Source organism: Peromyscus leucopus, chromosome 2 (assembly GCF_004664715.2).
Source record: "Peromyscus leucopus breed LL Stock chromosome 2, UCI_PerLeu_2.1, whole genome shotgun sequence".
Taxonomy (NCBI): domain Eukaryota; kingdom Metazoa; phylum Chordata; class Mammalia; order Rodentia; family Cricetidae; genus Peromyscus; species Peromyscus leucopus.
Window position 1 is genome coordinate 34,116,891 of NC_051064.1, and position 19,314 is coordinate 34,136,204.

Below are 19,314 nucleotides of genomic sequence, written 5' to 3' on the forward strand. Positions count from 1 at the left end.
TTTCCATGAGTTTGTAAGCTTTCTGTTTTTGTTGATATCCAGCTTTAATATGCGGTGCTCAGATGGGATGCAGAGTGTTATTTCAGTTTTCTTGCATCTGTTGATTGCTTTGTGTTGAAGCAAATGATCATTGTTGGAGAAAGTTCCATGAAGTCTGAGAATTCTTTTGTGTTTTGGTAAAATGTTCTGTAAATATCTATTAGGTCCATTTGGTTTGTAACATCTCTTTGCTCCAGCATTTCTCTGTTTATTTTCTGTCTAAACAACCTGTCTATTAGCAAGAATGGGGTACTGAAGGCTATCATTGTGTGAGGGTCGATATGTTATCTAAACTGTAGTAGTGGGTTTTTTATGGGGTTTTTTTGTTTTTTGTTGTTGTTGTTTACAAACTTGAGTGCCTTTGTGTTTGGCAAATACATGTTAGGAATTTTAATGTGCTATTCGAGGATTTTTCCTTTGATGAGTATGTGGTGTACTTCCATATCTCTTCAGATTAGTTTTGGATTGAAGTTTATTTTGTCAGATAATAAAATGGCTACATCAGCCTGATTCTTGGGTCTATTTTCTTAGAATATCTTTTTCTATCCTTACACCCTGAGGTGATACTATGGGGTGTTTCTTGGATGCAGTAGAAAGATGGATCCTGTTTTCACAATCCATTCTGTCAGTCTTTGTATTTTTATTGGGAACTTGAGACCATTGATATTGAGAAATATCAATGAGTAGTGTTTGTTGATTCCTGTTATTTTCTTTCTTTTTTTAAAAAAATGTATAACATTTTATGTACAACTTCAGGAGAAATAATGCATAGATAGCTTGAACATAAAAACAGGTTATAATTCAAAACTCCAGGGTTACTTTAAATAGTAAAATATTTTCCCTGTAGAAAACAGTAAAAATGATAACATTTCCCAATATGCGCTTTTAAGCCAAATGATAGCTGAATTATATATATAAATATTGATTAGATTTTGTTATTTTCTTGTTGTTGTTGTTGCGGTGGTGGTGGTGGTGGTGGTGGTGGTGGTGGTGGTGGTGGTGGTGGTTGGTGGTGGTGGTGGTGGATGTGTTAGGATGTGTGTATGTATGTGTGGGTGTTTATGTTTCCCCTCTTTTGATTTGCTGGTCACAGATTATTAATTAGTTTTGTTTTTTCAGATGAGGTTAACATTATTGGGTTGGAGTTTTCCTTCTAGTACCTTCTCTGGAGCTGGATTTATAAATATTTATTGCTTAAATTTGGTTTTCTCATAGAACTAATTTCCTCAGCTATGGTGATTGAAAGTTTTACTGGGTGTAGTAATCTGTGTTGGCATCTGTGATCTCTTAGAGTCTGCACCACATCTGTCCAGGTTTTTAGGGTATCCATTGAGAAGTCAGATATAATTCTAATAGGGCTGCCTTTTCCCCTTGAAGCTTTTAATATTCTTTCTTTGTTCTGCATGCTTAGTGTTCTGACTATTATGTGTCAAGGAGACTTTCTTTTCAGGTCCAGTCTATTTGGTGTTCTGTGTGCTTCTCATACCTTGATTGGCATCTCCTTCTTTGGGTTAAGGAAATTTTTTCTGTGATTTTGTTAAAAATATTAACTGTGCCTTTGACTTGAGTTTTTTTTTCCTTCCTGTAGTCTTACTATTCTTAGATTTGGTCTTTTCATTGTTTTCCAGATTTCTTGGATGTTTTATGCCAGAAGTTTTTTAGATGTAACATTTTCTTTGACTGAGATATCCCTTTCTTCTACTGTGTCTTCAATCCCTGAGATTCTCTCTTCCACCTTTTGTATTCTATTGGTGAAGCTTCCTCTGAGGTTCTTGTTCAAGTTCCCAAATTTTTCATTTCTAGATTTTCCTCAGTTTGGGTTTTCTTCATTCATTCTATTTCCACTTTCAGGTCAAGACTGATTCAGTCTCTCACCTGGATCACAGAAAGGAGAGATATCTAATAGGAAGTACATCAAGATGCCTGTCATCAGACATCTAATGCATGTATCGTAGGATGGCAGGCAGATGACTACCTACCATTTCTAGGGCTTCAGGCCAGCAATGTCCCCATGGCGTAACTGGCAGGTAGTACCATTGCATTACCATTGTTGGATATAGTCTTACACCTGGCCTCAAGCTGACTTGACTATGCCTGATTCTCATGTCTCTACAATTTTCTAACTGCATCTGTTTGTGTCAGTTAAAGACATTAATGACAACCTCAGAGTACCCAAAATGTATCAATGCCACTAAGGGAAAGAAAATTAAAAAAATAAATAAATAAATAAAACTTGCCCTTGGAGTAGTTTTACCAAGAGGGAGCTCCAATCTGTATGTTCTCTCCCTGTGTCTTCTGTCATCTCTGCTTATGGTTGTTTTCTTGAATACCAGAAATCTGCCTTTTGTATGAGTCTGAATCTTTGTCCCTGTGCCTGCATGAATGCTGCCTTATCTGTATCTGTGTCTGTGTGTCCCTCACAAAGGGCTTTTGCCTTATATTTATTGAACAATATAGAAAGCACCACATGGGGAAGGAAGAAGGGGCACTTTACAGAATTCTCAAAACAGGGTCTTACTACGGATGAAGCTTTACTAACTCCAACTGACCCAGAAAACAAACAGCACTACAAAAATCACTGCAGACAGACTTATCACCCTATATCCATTCTGCTTCTGACATGTTTGTTTTATAGAGTTGTTTCAAGCTATTTTCTGTCTTCAGCATGCATTACCATAACATACACATACACTTACATGAGTCAGGAACATGGAAGAGTACATGATTTAAGATTGGAGTTATGCATCATCTTAAGTGTCAAAAGTCAATGGGAAATCCAACACAATTAAGTTTGGTTGTTACATTGTTTTCCTGAAGGCCAGTTAAAGGAACAGGCTACGTACACAGTAAGGTAGCAATCTTAAGTGACCTCAAGGTATATTATTGAGGCCCAGCAAATGTTCCAGACACTTTGAATGTAAAAGGTGTTTTCATAATATTGCGTTGCCATGCTTGTTAATAGATAATTAGCTGCAATGACTCTCTGCATCTGTGTCAGCTCTCAGCTCAGCCTTCCATAAGTTACCTTTCAAAATGTGGCCTCTTTAAACCTTCTGTAGTCATTCTGTACCATGCACATCCACACACTCATGTGTGAAATATAATTTGTGATCTGAGAGCTAATACCAGTAATTAACATTAACATAAAAGAACTTGTGAATGCCAATAGTGACACTTTTTAAGATAAATTGTGGTTAAGTGGCAAGTTGGGAGCCAACAAAACTAATTTTGCTTTTCAATTCACTGGTATTCAATAAAGTGTGACATCCTCACAGAATGACAAAAAAAACAGTCCATCTATGTTCCTGCCACAGCACACTCAACAATAGCCAGTTAGGACACAGATTTTTTTTTTTATTTTACAACACCATTCAGTTCAACATAATAGCCACAGATTCCCCTGTTCTCCCCCTCTCGCCCCTCTCCCCCTCCCCCCAGCACACCCACCATTCCCACCTCCTCCAGATCAAGGTCTCCCCTGAGGACCGGGATCGACCTGTTAGACTCAGTCCAGGCAGGTCCATTCCCCCCCTCCCAGACCGAGCCAAGTGTCCCTGCATAAGTCCCAGGATTCAAACAGCCAACTCATGCCACGAGCCCAGGACCCGGCACCAACACACAGCTGCCTCCCAAACAGTTCAAGCCAAATGACTGTCTCACCCATTCAGGGGGCCTGATCCAGTTGGGGGCCCCTCAGCCTTTGGTTCATAGATCCTGTGCTTCCATTCATTTGGTTATTTGTCCCTGTGCTTTATCCAACCTTGGCTTCAACAATTCTCGCTCATATAAACCCTCCTCTTTCTCACTAATTAGACTCCCAGTGCTCCACCAGGGGCCCAGCCGTGGATGTCTGCATCCAGATTCCTCAGTCCTTGGAGAGGGTTTATGGCACAACTATCAGGGTGTCTGGCCATCCCATCACCAGAGTAGGTCAGTTCCTGCCATCTCTCGACCATTGCCAGCAGTCTTTTGCGGGGGTATCTTTGTGGATCTCCGTGGGCCTCCCTAGCTCTCTGCTTCCTCCCCTTCTCATGTGGTCTTCATTTACCATGGTCTCCTATTCCTTGTTCTCCCTCTCTTTTCTTGATCCAGCTAGGATCTCCCACTCTCTTTCCCTCGACCGTCGCCCTTCATTTTTCCCACTCATGACCAGGTTGTTCATGTAGATCTCGTCCATTTCTCCGTGTCTTTTTTTGGGGTCCCGTTTTCCAGGTAGCCTCACTGGTGATGTGAGTAGCAGTCCAGTCATCCTTGTTCCACATCTAGCATCTTCCTATGAGTGAGTACATACCATATTTGTCTTTCTGAGTCTGGGTTACCTCACTCAGGATGATTTTTTTTAGATCCATCCATTTGCCAGCAAACCTCATGATGTCATTGTTTTTCTCTGCTGAGTAGTATTCCATTGTGTATATGTGCCACAATTTATTTATCCATTCTTCAGTTGAAGGACATCTAGGTTGTTTCCAGGTTTTGGCTATTACAAACAATGCTGATATGAACATAGCTGAGCAAGTACTCTTGTGATATGATTGAGCATTTCTTGGGTATATGCCCAGGAGTGGTATAGCTGGATCTTGGGGGAGATTGATTCCCAATTTTCTAAGAAAGCACCATATTGATTTCCAAAGTGGTTGAACAAGCTTGCATTCCCACCAGCAGTGGAGGAGAGTTCCCCTAGTTCCACATCCTCTCCAGCATAAAGTGTCTTCAGTGTTTTTGATCTTAGCCACTCTGACAGGCGTAAGGTGGTATCTCAGAGTTGTTTTGATTTGCATTTCCCTGATGATTAGGGATGTTGAGCAATTCCTTAAATGTCTTTCAGCCATTTGGGTTTCCTCTGTTGAGAATTCTCTGTTTAATTCTAAAGCCCATTTCTCAATTGGACAGTTGGTCGTTTTGATGTCTAATTTCTTGAGTTCCTTATATATTCTGGATATCAGTCCTCTGTCACATGTGGGGTTGGTGAAGATCTTTTCCCATTCTGTAGGCTGTCGCTTTGCCTTGTTGACCGTATCCTTTGCTCTACAAAAGCTTCTCAGTTTCAAGAGTTCCCATTGATTGATTGTTTGTCTCAGTAGGACACAGATTTTTTAACTATCAGGAAAAGAATGTAAAACAATCATAATTAATAGTCTAAATTCTCTGCTGAATAAGAATAATAAGGGAAGCAAAGAGATAAAATCCTCAGATATTAATACAGAGACAAAAGGCCAAAAAAGAAAAAAGAAAAAAAACCCATGCTTTAACAATTTGACCCAAAAAGATAAGGGTGTCATCAAATGTATTGAGATCTATAGCTGAGATTTCTTCAGCTTTGCCATAGCCATAACCACCTTCTTTTTTTCCTCCTTTTATATTAATTTACTTATTTATTTTACATCCTGACTGCAGCCTCCCTTTCCCTCCTCCCATCCCACTCCCTCCTGTAACCTCCTCTCCTCACCCCATGACCTCAATCCATCCCTCCATATTCACTCAGAAAGGGGTTTGCCTTCCATGGGCATCAACAAAGCATAGCATATCAAGCTATCGTAAGACAAAACAACTCTCCCCGTATTCAGACTCGGCAAGGCAATCCAAATATGAGGAATAGGTTTCCAAGGGCAAGCCAAAGCACCAGGGACAAGCCTGCTTCCATTGCCAGAAGTCCCACAAATACAACAAGCTACACAAATGTCATATATATGCAGATGACCTAGATAGGTCCCATGCAGACTCCCTGGTTGTTGGTTCATACTCTGTGAGTTCCCAAGATCCAGGCTGACCTTTCTGTGGGTTTTCTTGCTATGCCCCTGACCATGCTCCTCTTACAATCCCTCCTTCCTCTCCTCAGCAGGACTCTCTGAGCTCATCCTAAGCCTGTCTCCATCAGTCACCAGATGAAGGCTCTCCGCCAAACAGGGTAGTCACCAATCTGATCACAGGGGCTAGCACATTCAGGCTATGCACCCACTGCTGCCAGGAGTCTTAGCTGGGGCCATCCTTGTAGACTCTCGGAAGTTTCCCTTGCATCAGGCTTGACTCTGTAAAGCCTAGAGCCCCCATTTCCAGTCATCCTTCTCAGCCCTCTCCCCCTGCCAACTCCCCAACCCGATCCCTCAAGTTCCCATGCCCACACAACCCAATTCAACCAGGAAATCTCCTCTATTTCCCCTTCCCTGAGAAATCCATATGTCCCCTCCTGGGCCCTCCTTCTTACCTAACCTCTCGGAGTCTGTGGATTGGTTATCCTTTACTTTGCAGCATAACCACCTACTTAATGCTTACACAAACGTATTTTAAAAAGAGCCTTGACTTAGGACTATCTTTGTTCTGTTAAGTATAAAAACTTCATGAAACAGTGATGATGTGTATCCTGGAATGTGGGAAAATCTGAATCAGTCTCACTGAGCCTTTGTCCCTCATACTTGGCTTCATAATAAACGATCTCTTATCTCCTATGAGATAAGAGCTGTGGTTCTTTGCATGGATAACTGCTCACTTCTGCAATAGGCAAGTTAACCAAAGAGTTTAAAACTATCAGTGAAACCTAACCTAGCTGGTCCCTCTTCAAGGCTTAAGGCACAAAGACAAGAATAAGATGCATCTCCTCGCCGACAGCTTTTACAAAGTCCTGTTCTCCAAATGGGGCTGACAGCCTCCAGTCATCGTTCTAACTCTCCACTCGTCTGAATTCCAGAAACCTTGTAGGCAGGTTGTCCCAACAAAAGATCATCCTCAAATAATCTGGTAATCCTGGTTAGTCCCTTGAAAAATACTATCTTCTTCACACCACCTCACAGAACAAGAGCTGAGGTAATGACCAAGCCAACCTCACAGCTCCAAGGCTGGTTCATTGGGCATTCCTCTCTGCTGCTACTCCGAGTTCTCTGCTGAAAGCTAAAGCTCAGGGAAATGACTTAAAAAGGAACTTAGATTCACTGAATCCCTTATCTACAACATGCTCACATTTATTAAATCTTTCTCTGTTCTCACTATTATTTGTCTCTTTAATTGGCCTGTTGAGATGAGTGGCTGAGCTAATTTTATTGGGACTCCTCTGAGAGTCTGGGCTTTTGCCATGAAACTCCAGAAACAAATGATAAACTAGGGCACATCCAGAAAATGGAATAGTTTTCAGCCCTTAAAGAAATTAGCCATGAAGAGACATAGAGGAACTTTAAATGTATATTTCTAAGTAAAAGAAGTTAATCAAAACTATTGTGTTCTGTCTAGGTCCAATTATATGACATCCTGGGAATATCAAAACTATGAAGCATTAAAACAGCATTGGCTGCCAGGCCTCAAGCTGGAAAGTTGGTGGAACACAGAGAACATAGGAAGTTTGGGGTGATAAGAGCTTCTTCTTTGACTGGCCTAAGAAGCAGGTAGGCTAACTGCAGATCTTCACCTCTCCCTCTGCTCCTCCAAATCCAATCCCCCAATCTCATCTCTAGCTCTGTGGCAGATCCATCTGCTGCAGCCTCCTGCCCTCTATTACCCCCATCTCCAGTAGATCACACAGATCTTCCCCTCCTAACCTCTCTCCTCCTAGTCTTTATCCCAGCCTTCAACTCCATCAGGCCCTCCCTGGGAACCCACAGCCACTCCTGCCTAGAAAACAGGTAGGCTGAGTACAGATCTTCACCTCTCCTTCTATTCCTCCAGATCCAATCCCACAGTCTCTGATGCAGTTCTGCAGCAGATCAACTGCTGAAACCTCCCTTCATCCCTACGCCCATCTCCAGTGGACCCCACATACATTCCTATCCAAATGTCCCTCTCCCAACACAATTTATTGCTGTATCTCTGTCCCAAACTCAAACAGGCACTCCCTGGGAACCCATAGGCTTCTCTGACCAGGGAGGCAAGTAGGCTAACTCAGATCTTCACCTCTCCCTCTATTCCTCTAAGGCCAATCTACTAGTCTCAGACCCTGGTCTGTAGAAGACCTTCTGCTATGGCTTCGCCTCACACTCTGCCCCCATTCCTAGAAGAATGAACAGATCCTAGTGAAACACCTTGCTTCCCCTCAGTCTATGAACCCATGCAGCAGCACCCCCAAGATCATCTCCATTCCAAAGTGTCAGCTCACAATAACCATAAACATGTTTTACCTGGAGCTATACCTATCAGGACCCCAGAAGAATTTCCTACCAGCCAACACAGAGCCACCACACTCTCCTAAAAACCAGAGAGGAAATAGAAATCAAGGGACAAAACACCCACCCAACAAAGACAATACCAGATAACAGCACCTAGAATTGAAATTTTTCCCAAGCCCTCATGTCTAGATCCCCCAGCAAAAAAGTACAATGACAAGCAGGACAATATGTCTCCACTAGTGTCCAGCAACCCTACCACAACAGGCCCTGAGAATGGCAACATAGCTGAAGCATAAAACAAAGATCTTAAAATAGCCATTATAAAAATAATAGAGACCCCTAAAAATGAAATGAATAGATCCTTAAATAAATCTATTAAAACACAAACAAACAGTGGAAGGAAATAAAGAAAACAAATCAAGACCTGAAAATATAGTAAAGAAAACCCAAACTGAGGGAAATCTACAAATGAAAAATCTAGGAACTCAAACAGGAAGCACAGAGGCAAGCCTTACCAACAGAATACAAAATATAGAAGAGACTCCCAGGCCTTGAAAACATGATAAAAGAAAATGTATAAACACAAAAAATCCTGGCCAAAAAAATCCTGGAAATCCAAGAGTAATATGAATACAGGAAGGAGAAGAAACTCAAGTCAAAGGCACAGTTAATATTTTTTTAAAAAATCATAGGAGAAAATTTTGCTAACCTAAATCCAAGAAAAGACATGACCTAAGTAATCCCAAACCAGGAAATCAAAAGAGGGGAAGCAAACTATACATAACAACAACAAAAGAACAGAAAACAACAATCACTGGTCATGGTGTCTCTCAATATCGATGATCTCAATTCCCCAATAAACAGACAAAATGATGTGAAAACATGATCCATCCTTCTACTGCATTTAAGAAACACAACACAATAGCAAGGATATATCAGCTCAATGCCAAAGGATAGAAAAATATACTCTAAGAAAATGGATCTAAGAAGCAGACTGATGTGACCATTTTAATATCTGACAAAATAGACTTCCAACCAAAACTAATTTGAGGAGATAGGTAAGGATACTACATGCTCATCAAAGGAAAAATCCACCAAGAGCATATTAAAATTCTTAACATCTATGCCCCAAACACAAGGGCACCCAAGTTTGTAAAAGAAACATTATTACATCTTAAATCACTCATTGATGTTCACACAATGATAGTGGGAGCCCTCAGTACTCCACTCTTGCCAAGAGACAGGTCATCTAATGTAGACAAATTTCTAAACACTCTTATTAAATAAGAAACACACAGCCATATACAGGGGTGACAGCTGTAGAGACCAGAGAAATAGTGAATAGCCACCACTAACCTTAGCTCACCATATCGCTGTAGCTGCCCAAGTGAACCAGCTTCTTCCTGTCTAACCTAAACCTTTATTGCCTTGCAGTTCTGCCTTCTCATTGGCTCTAAGCCCAGACACCTCATTTCCTCGTCATTGCCTGTCTATACAGACCTCCAGGTCTCTATGGTTGGCACTGGGATTAGAGGCATGTATCACCACACTTGGCTGTGTCCTTGAACACACACAGGCTCTGCCTGCCATGTGATCAGATTAAGGGCATGTGCTACCACTGCCTAACTTTTGTTTATGGATGGCTATCTATGTCCTCTGATCTCCAGGCAAACTTTATTTATTAACATACAAATAAAATATCACATTTCAGCACAAATAAAATATTACCACAATCTAGACAAAAATTAAACAGAGAAATGCTGGAGCTAATGGATGCTATAAACCAAATGAACCTGATAGATATCTACAGAACATTTTACCAAAACACAAAAGAATAAGTCTTCTTCTCTGTACCTCATGGAACTTTTTCCAAAATTGACCGTATGTTCAGTCCCAAAGCAAGTCTCAACAGATCCAAAAAAACTGAAATAATTCCCTGCATCCTACCTGACCACCATGTATTAAAGCTGAATTTCTACAAGAACAGAAAGCCTACACTCATGGAAACTGAACAACTCTTTATGAATGAAAAATGGGTCAAGATAGAAATTCTGAAAGAAGGTAAAGACTTTCTAGAATTGAATGAAAAAGAATACACAGCATTCCCAAACTTATAGGACACAATGAAAGCAGTGCTAAAAGGAAAGTTAATAACACTAAGTGATTATATAAAAACCATTAGGACTTCCTGAGAATAGGAGACCAGTCCCCCAGCTCCCTTCTGGCCCAGAGCTCCCATCCAGGCCAGAGGTGAGTGTCTGGGGTCATACCCAGGGAGGCCTGCCCCTAGGTCCCATCCCTGGACACCAGCCATTCCCGGGGGAAGGCCCCCCCCAACTTGGCCCCAGTTGCCAGACATCGGGCGGGGCTCCCACAGGAAGGTCCGCCTTCTCCAAGACCCCCAGGCAAACACTGCAATCTACACACCCTGCCCACACACCCATCCGCCCAAGACCGCCCCCCTACTTCCTGAGAATTGGAGACCAGCCCCTAGCTCCCATCCGGCCCAGAGCTCCCATCTAACCCAGAGAACTCCCATCTGTCCCAGAGAGCTCCCATCTAGCCCAGAGAGCTCCCACCTGACCCAGACAAAGAAAGAGCTCTCATTGGACAAAGAGCCATCATTGGACCAAGAGTAAACTCAGGAGACAGGCAATCTGCCAGCCCTGATTAGACCAGGAGTGGCTTTTTGAGAAACAGAATCTGCCACCTCTCATTGGACCAAGAGAGGCTTCCTGAAACGCTGAATCTGTCAGCTCTGACTGGACCAAGAGCACTGATAAGACCAAAAACAAATCCACGAGGAAATGGGCAGATATCAAGGCAGAAGTACATACAACAAAATAAAGAACAATACAGCATCACCAGAACCTACCCCTCTTCCAACAGCAAGACCTGAACATCACAAAGTGGAAGAAGCAGAAGAAAGCAACCTTAAGAATAACATCATAAAGATGCTAGAGGCTTTTAAGAAGAAATCAAAAATGAAATTGAGGAAAAGATAAACAAAAAAGTGGAGAAAATCAATAAAGAAAATGAAAAGTCAAACAAAAAAATGGGAAGAATGTTATAAAAAAAAAAAAGAGGAAAAGACAAATAAAGCAGAAGAAAACAATAAATCCCTGAAAGAAAACCATGAAAAAGCAATGAAACAGATGAGGGAAACAGTCCAAGTCCTGAAAAGGGAAATAGAAACAGTGAAGAAGACACAAACAGAAGGAATGCTCGAAATAGAAAATATAAGTAAACAAACAGAAAACACAGATGCAAGCATAACCAACAGAATACAAGAGATGGAAGAGAGGATCTCTGATGTAGAGGATACAATGGAGGAAATGGATTCATCAGTCAAAGAAAATATCAATGCCAAAAAAATTATAACACAAAATGTCCAAGAAATCTGGGACACCATGAAAAGACCAAACCTGTGAATAATAGGGATAGAAGAAGGGGAAGAATACCAACTCAAAGGCACAGAAAATATATTCAACAATATCATAGAAGAAAACTTTCCCAACCTAAAGAAGGAAATGCCTATGAAGATACAAGAAGCCCATAGAACACCAAACAGACTAGACCCCCAAAAAAAGTCTTCTTGCCACATAATAATTAAACAACTAAATGTACAGAATAAAGAAAGAATATTAAGAGCAGCAAAGGAAAAAGGCCAAGTGACCTATAAAGGTAAACCCATCAGAATAACACCCGATTTCTCAATGGAGACATTGAAAGCCAGAAGGACCTGGACAGATGTAATACAGGCACTAAGAGACCATGGATGTCAACCCAGACTAATATACCCAGCAAAACTTTCAATCATCATAGACGGAAGGAACAAGACATTCGAAGACAAAGCCAGATTTAAACAATACCTATCCACAAACCCAGCCCTACAGAAAGCACTAGAAGGAAAATTCCAACCGAAGGAAGTCAGATACACACTCAAAAACACAGTCAATAGATAAAGCCACAACAGTAAACCCCAAAGAAGAGAAGTACACACACACTACCACCAAAAATAACAGGGATGAACAATCACTGGTCGTTAATATCCCTTAATATCAATGGACTTAATTCACTTATAAAAAGACACAGGCTAACAGAATGGTTACAAAAGCAGGATCCATCTTTCTGCTGCATACAAGAAACACACCTCAAATTCAAAGATAGACACTACCTAAGAATAAAAGGCTGGGAAAAGTCTTTCCAATCGAATGGTCTTAAGAAGCAACTGGGTGTAGCCATCCTAGTATCCAACAAAATAGACTTAAAACTAAAATCAATCAAAAGAGATCAAGAAGGGCATTACATACTCATCACAGGAAAGATCCACCAAGATGAAGTTTCAGTTCTGAACATTTATGCCTCAAACACAAGTGCACACACATATGTAAAAGAAACATTACTAAAGCTTAAATCACATATAAAAACCCACACATTAATAGTGGGAGACTTCAACACCCCACTTTCACCACTGGACAGATCTCCCAAATCGAAACTTAACAGAGAAATAAAGGACTTAAATGATGTTATGTCTCAAATGGACTTAATTGATATCTACAGAATATTCCATCCTAACAAAAAAGAATATACCTTCTTCTCAGCACCCCATGGAACCTTCTCTAAAATCGACCACATACTTGGCCACAAAGCAAATCTCAACAGATATAAAAACAATCAGAATAACCTCCCATGTTCTATAAGACCACCATGATTTAAAGTTAGATTTCAACAACAACACAAACTACAGAAAACCTACAATCTCATGGAAACTGAATAATGCTCAACTGAATCACCAATGGGTTAAGGAAGACATAAAGAAGGAAATTAAAGACTTCCTAGAGATCAATGAAAATGAATATACCACATACGCAAACTTATGGGGACACTATGAAAGCAGTGCTAAGAGGGAAATTCATAGCACTAAATGCTCACATAAAGAAATTGGAGAAATCTCACACTAGTAACTTAACAGCACACCTGAAAGCTCTAGAAAAAGAAGAAGCAAAGTCACCCAGGAAGAGTAGGTGCCAGGAAATAATCAAATTGAGAGCTGAAATCAATAAAATAGAGACAAAGAGAACAATACAAAAAAAATAATGAAACAAAGAGTTGGTTCTTTGAGAAAATCGACAAGATAGACAAGCCCTTATCCAAACTAACCAAAAGGCAGAGAGAGAGAGAGCATCCAAATTAACAAAATCAGAAATAAAAAGGGAGACATAAAAACTAACACTGGGGTTGGGGATTTAGCTCAGTGGTAGAGCACTTGCCTAGCAAGCACAAGGCCCTGGGTTCAGTCCTCAGCTCTGGGAAAAATAAAAAATAAAAAACTAACACTGAGGAAATCCAGAAAATCATCAGGTCATACTTCAAAAACTCCACAAAACTAGAAAATCTAAAAGAAATGGATAATTTTCTGGATAGGTATCCCAAACCAAAGTTAAATAAAGACCAGATAAACTATTTAAATAGTCCAATAACCCCTAAGGAAATAGAAACAGTCATTAAAAGTCTCCCAACCAAAAAAGCCCAGGACCAGATGGTTTCAGCGCATAATTCTACCAGATCTTCAAAGAAGAGTTAATACCAATACTCTCTAAATTGTTCCACACAATAGAAACAGAAGGAACATTACCAAACTCCTTCTATGAGGCTACAATTAGCTTGATTCCTAAACCAAACAAGGATACAACAAAGAAAGAGAACTACAGACCGATCTCCCTCATGAACATTGATGCAAAAATACTCAATAAAATATCGGCAAACAAAACATGCTAACTGTCATGCTAGAAATCTCATCCAATGACTGAGGGAAGCAGATGCAAATATCCACAGCCAGGCCCCAGGTGGAGCTCCAGGAGTCCAATTGGCAAGAAAGAGGAGGGATTGTATGAGAGAGAATTGTTAAGACCAAGATTGGAAAAAGCACAGGGACAAATAGCCAAACTAATGGAAACACATGAACTTTGAACCAATAGCTGAGGAGCCTCCAACTGGATCAGGCCCTCTGGATCAGTGAGACAGTTGATTAGCTTGAACTGTTTGGGAGGCCTCCAGGCAGTGGGACCAGGACCTATTGTTAGTGCATGAGCTGGCAGTTTGGAACCTGGGGCTTATGCAGGGACACTTGGCTCAGCCTGGGAGGAGGGGACTGGACCTGCCTGGACTGAATCTACCAGGTTAACTGAATCCCCAGGAGATTCCTTGCCCCGGGGGAGATGGGAATGGGGGGTGGGCTGCAGGGAAGGTGGGACGGGGGAGAGGGGGAAGGACAGGGAAATCCATGGCTGATATGTAAAATTAAATTAAATTATAAAATTAAAAAATTTAAAAAAATACTGGCAAACAGACTCCAAGAACACATCAAAATAATTAACCACCATGATCAAGTAGGCTTCATCCCAGGAGTACAAGGGTGGTTTAACATACAAATGTCCATCAATGTAATACACTATATAAACAAACTGAAAGAAAAAAAACACATGATTATCTCACTAGATGCTGAAAGGGCATTTGACAAAATCCAACACCCCTTCATGATAAAGGTCTTAGAGAGATCAGGAATACAGGGAACACACCTAAACATAATAAAGGCAATTTACAGCAAGCCAACAGCCAACATCAAATTAAATGGAGAGAAAATCAAAGCAATTCCACTAAAATCAGGAACAAGGCAAGGCTGTCCGTTCTCCGCATACTTATTCAATATAGTACTTGAAGTTTTAGCCAGAGCAATAAGACAACATAAGGAGATCAAGGGGATACAAATTGGAAAGGAAGAAGTCAAACTTTCCCTATTTGCAGATGACATGATAGTATACATGAGTGACCCCAAAAATTCTACCAAGGAACTCATATACCTTATAAACACCATTAGCAACATAGCAGGATACAAGATTAACTCAAAAAAATCAGTAGCCCTCCTATATACAATTAACAAACAGGCTGAGAAGGAAATCAGAGATACATCGCCCTTTACAATAGCCACAAATGACATAAAATACCTTGGGGTAACTCTAACCAAGCAAGTGAAGGACCTATATGACAAGAACTTTAAGTCCCTGAAAAAAGAAATTGAAGAAGATCTCAGAAAATGGAAAGATCTCCCATGCTCATGGATAGGCAGGGTTAACATAGTAAAAATGGCAATCTTACCAAAAGCAATCTACAGATTCAATGCAATCCCCATCAAAATACCAACACAGACCTGGAAAAAACAATACCCAACTTCATATGGAAAAACAAAAACCCAGGATAGCCAAAAGAATCCTGTAAATAAAACAACCTCTGGAGGCATCATGATCCCTGACCTCAAGCTCCATTATAGAGCTACAGTAATAAAAAAATAACAGCTTGGTACTGGCATAAAAACCAACATATGGACCAATGGAATCGATTTGAAGACCCTGACATTAATCCGCACACCTATAAACATATAATTTTTGACAAAGAAGCCAAAAGTGTACAATGGAATTTTTTTTAAAGCATCTTCAACAAATGGTGCTGGCATAACTGGATGTCAACACACAGAAGGCTGCAAATAGATCCATATCTGTCACCATGCACAAAACTTAAGTCCAAGTGGATCAAAGACCTCAACATAAATCCAGTTACTCTGAACCTGCTAGAAGAGAAAGTAGGAAGTAGTCTTGAACACATTGGCACAGGAGATCACTTCCTAAATATAACACCAGTAGCACAGACACTGAGAGAAACAATCAATCAATGGGACTTTTTGAAACTGAAAAGCTTTTGTAGAGCAAAGGACATGGTCAACAAGACAAAGTGACAGTCTACAGAATGGGAAAATATCTTCACCAACCCCACATCTGGCAGAGGGCTGATATCCAGAATATATAAAGAACTCAAGAAATTAGACATCAAAATGCCCAACAGTCCAATTAAGAAATGGGCTATAGAGCTAAAGAGAGAATTCTCAACAGAGGAAGCTCAAATGGCTGAAAGACATTTAAGGAATTGCTCAACATCCCTAATCATCAGGGAAATGCAAATCAAAACGACTCTGAGATATCACTTTACACCTGTCAGAATGGCTAAGATAAAAAACACTGACGACAGCTTATGCTGGAGAGGATGTGGAGCTAGGGGAACTCTACTCCACTGCTGGTGGGAATGCAAGCATGTACAGCCACTTTGGAAATCAATATGGCAGTTTTTCAGAAAATTGAGAATCAATCTCCCTCATGACCCAGCTATACCACTCTTGGGCATATTCCCATGGACTGCTCAATCATACCACAAGGGGCACATGCTCAGCTATGTTCATAGCAGAATTATTTGCAATAGCCAGAACCTGGAAACAACCTAGATGCCCTTCAACTGAAGAATGGATAAATAAAATATGGTACATATACACAATGGAATACTACTCAGCAGAGAAAAACAATGACATCATGATGTTTGCAGGCAAATGGGTGGATCTGGAAAAAGTCATCCTGAGCAAGGTAATCTAGACTCAGAAAGACAAACATGGTATGTAGTCACTCATAGGTGCATACCAGATGTAAAACAATGGATGACTAGACTGCTACTCACAACTCCAGAGAGGCTACCTAGTAAAGAGGACCCTAAGAAAGACACAGGGATTGCCCAACAACAGAGAAATGGATGAGATCTTACATGAGCAAACTGGATGGGGGGGGGCGGGTAATGAAGGTCAAGGGTGGAGGGAAAGAGAACTTAGGGGAGCAGGAGATCCCAGCTGGATCAAGAACAGAGAGGAAGAACAAAGAAAAGGAAACCATGATAAATGAAGAGCCCATGGGAATAGGAAGAAGCAAAGTGCTAGAGAGGTCCACAGAAATCCACAAAGATACCTCCACAATAGACTACTAGCAATGGTCGAGAGAAAGCCCAAACTGACCTACTCTGGTGATAAGATAGTCAAACACCCTAACTGTTGCACTAGAACTCTCATCCAATGACTGAGGGAAGCAAATGCAGAGATCCACAGCAAGGCCCCAGGTGGAGCTCCGGGAGTCCAATTGGCAAGAAAGAGGAGGGATTGTATGAGAGAGAATTGTTGAGACCAAATTAGAAAAAGCACAGGGACAAATAGTCAAACTAGTAGAAACACATGAACTATGAACCAATAGCTGAGGAGCCTCCAACTGGATCAGGCCCTCTGGATAAGTGAGACAGTTGATTAACTTGAACTGTTTGGGAGGCCTCCAGGCAGTGGGACCAGGACCTGTCCTTAGTGCATGAGTTGGCTGTTTGGAATCTGGGGCCTATGCAGGGACACTTTGCTCAGCCTGGGAGAAGGGAGGAGGGGACTGGACCTGCCTGGAGTGAATCTACCAGGCTGAGCTGAATCCCCAGTGGAGTCCTCATCCTGGAGGAGATGGGAATGGGGGTGGCCTGGGGGAAGAGCGGGGGTGGGGGGACAGGATGAGGGGGGATGGGGGAATCCGTAGCTGATATTTAAAATTAAATTATAAAATAAAAAATTAAAAACCATTGGAGTAGTCTCATAGTAGTAACTTAATATCACACCTGAAAGCTCTAGAACAAAAAGAAGAAATCATACCCAAAAGGAGTAGAGAGCAAGAAATAATTGAACTCAGGGTTGAAATCAATAAAACAGAAACAAAAACAAAAAAAATACAAAAATAAATGAAACAAAAAGTTGGTTATTTGAGAAAATCAATAAGATCAACAAACCCTTATCCAATCTAACAAAAAGGCAGAGAGTACATCAAAATTAACAAATTAGAAATGTAAATGGGGAATATAACAACAGATATAGAAGAAATTCAGAGTGTCATGAGGACATACTTTAAAATCCTATACTCCACCAAGTTGGAAAACCTAAAAGAAATGGATGATTTCCTTGATTCATGCCACTTACCAAAATTAAATCATGATCAGATAAGAAATTTAAACAGACTTATAACACCTAATGAAATATAAGCAGCTATTAAAAGTCTCCCAACCAAAAGCCCAGGGCCAGATGGTTTTAGCGCAGAATCTACCAGACTTTCAAGAAATAGTTAATGCTAATATTCCTCAAGTTATTCCACAGTTAGAAACAGAAAGAACATTCCTCAATTTGATATGTGAGGCCATAGTTACCAATGATACCCAAACCAGATAAAAACCTAAGAAACAGAATTACACACCAATTTCTCTTATGAACATAGATGTAAAATTTATCAATAAAGTACTTGCAAACCAAATGCAAGAACACATCAAAAACACTATCATCCATGATCAAGTAGGCTTCATTACACAGATGCAGGCATGGCCCAACATATGTAAAATGATAAATGTAATCTATCATATAAACAAACTGAAAGACAGAAACCACATAATCATTTCATTGAATACAAAAAAGGCCTTTGACAAAACCAACACCCCTTCATGATGAAAGTCTTAGATTGGTGATACAAGGGACATACCTCCACATAATAAGGGTAGTTTACAGCAAGCCCATAGCCAATATCAACATAAATGGAGGGGAAAATCAAAGAATCAAAGCAACACCACTAAAATCAGGAAATCTAGATACAAGATTAACTCAAAATAATCAGTAGTCCTCCTATATACAAATGATAAACAGATTGACAAAAAAAAATCAGGGAAGGAAAACCTTTCACAATAGCCTCCAATAATCTTGGGGTAACTCTAACCAAGCAAATGAAAGATTTGTGTGATAAAAATTTCAAATCTTTGAAGAAAGAAATTGAAGAAGATATTGGAAGATGGAAAGTTCTCCTATGCTCGTGGGTCAGTAGGAATAACATAGTAAAAGTGGTCATCCTACCAAAAACAACCTGCAGATTTAATGCAATCCCAATAAAAATTCCAACACAATTCTTCACAGATCTTTAAAGGACAATCCAGCTTCATGTGGAAACACACACACACAAGATATAGCTTAAACAATCCTGGTAAAACAAGAACTGCAGGAGGTATCACTATTCTCAGTTTCAAGTTTTACTACAAAGCTATAGTAATAAAAACAGCATGGTATTGGCAAAAAAAACCTAACACATTTTTCAATGAAATCAAATAGAAGACTCAGACATAAATCCACATACCTATGAACATCTGATTTTTGATTTAAAAAAAAAAGAGGCCAGAAATACACAGTGGGAAATAGACAGCATCTTCAACAAACAGTGCTGGTCAAACTAGATGGCTGCATGTAGAGGAATCCAAA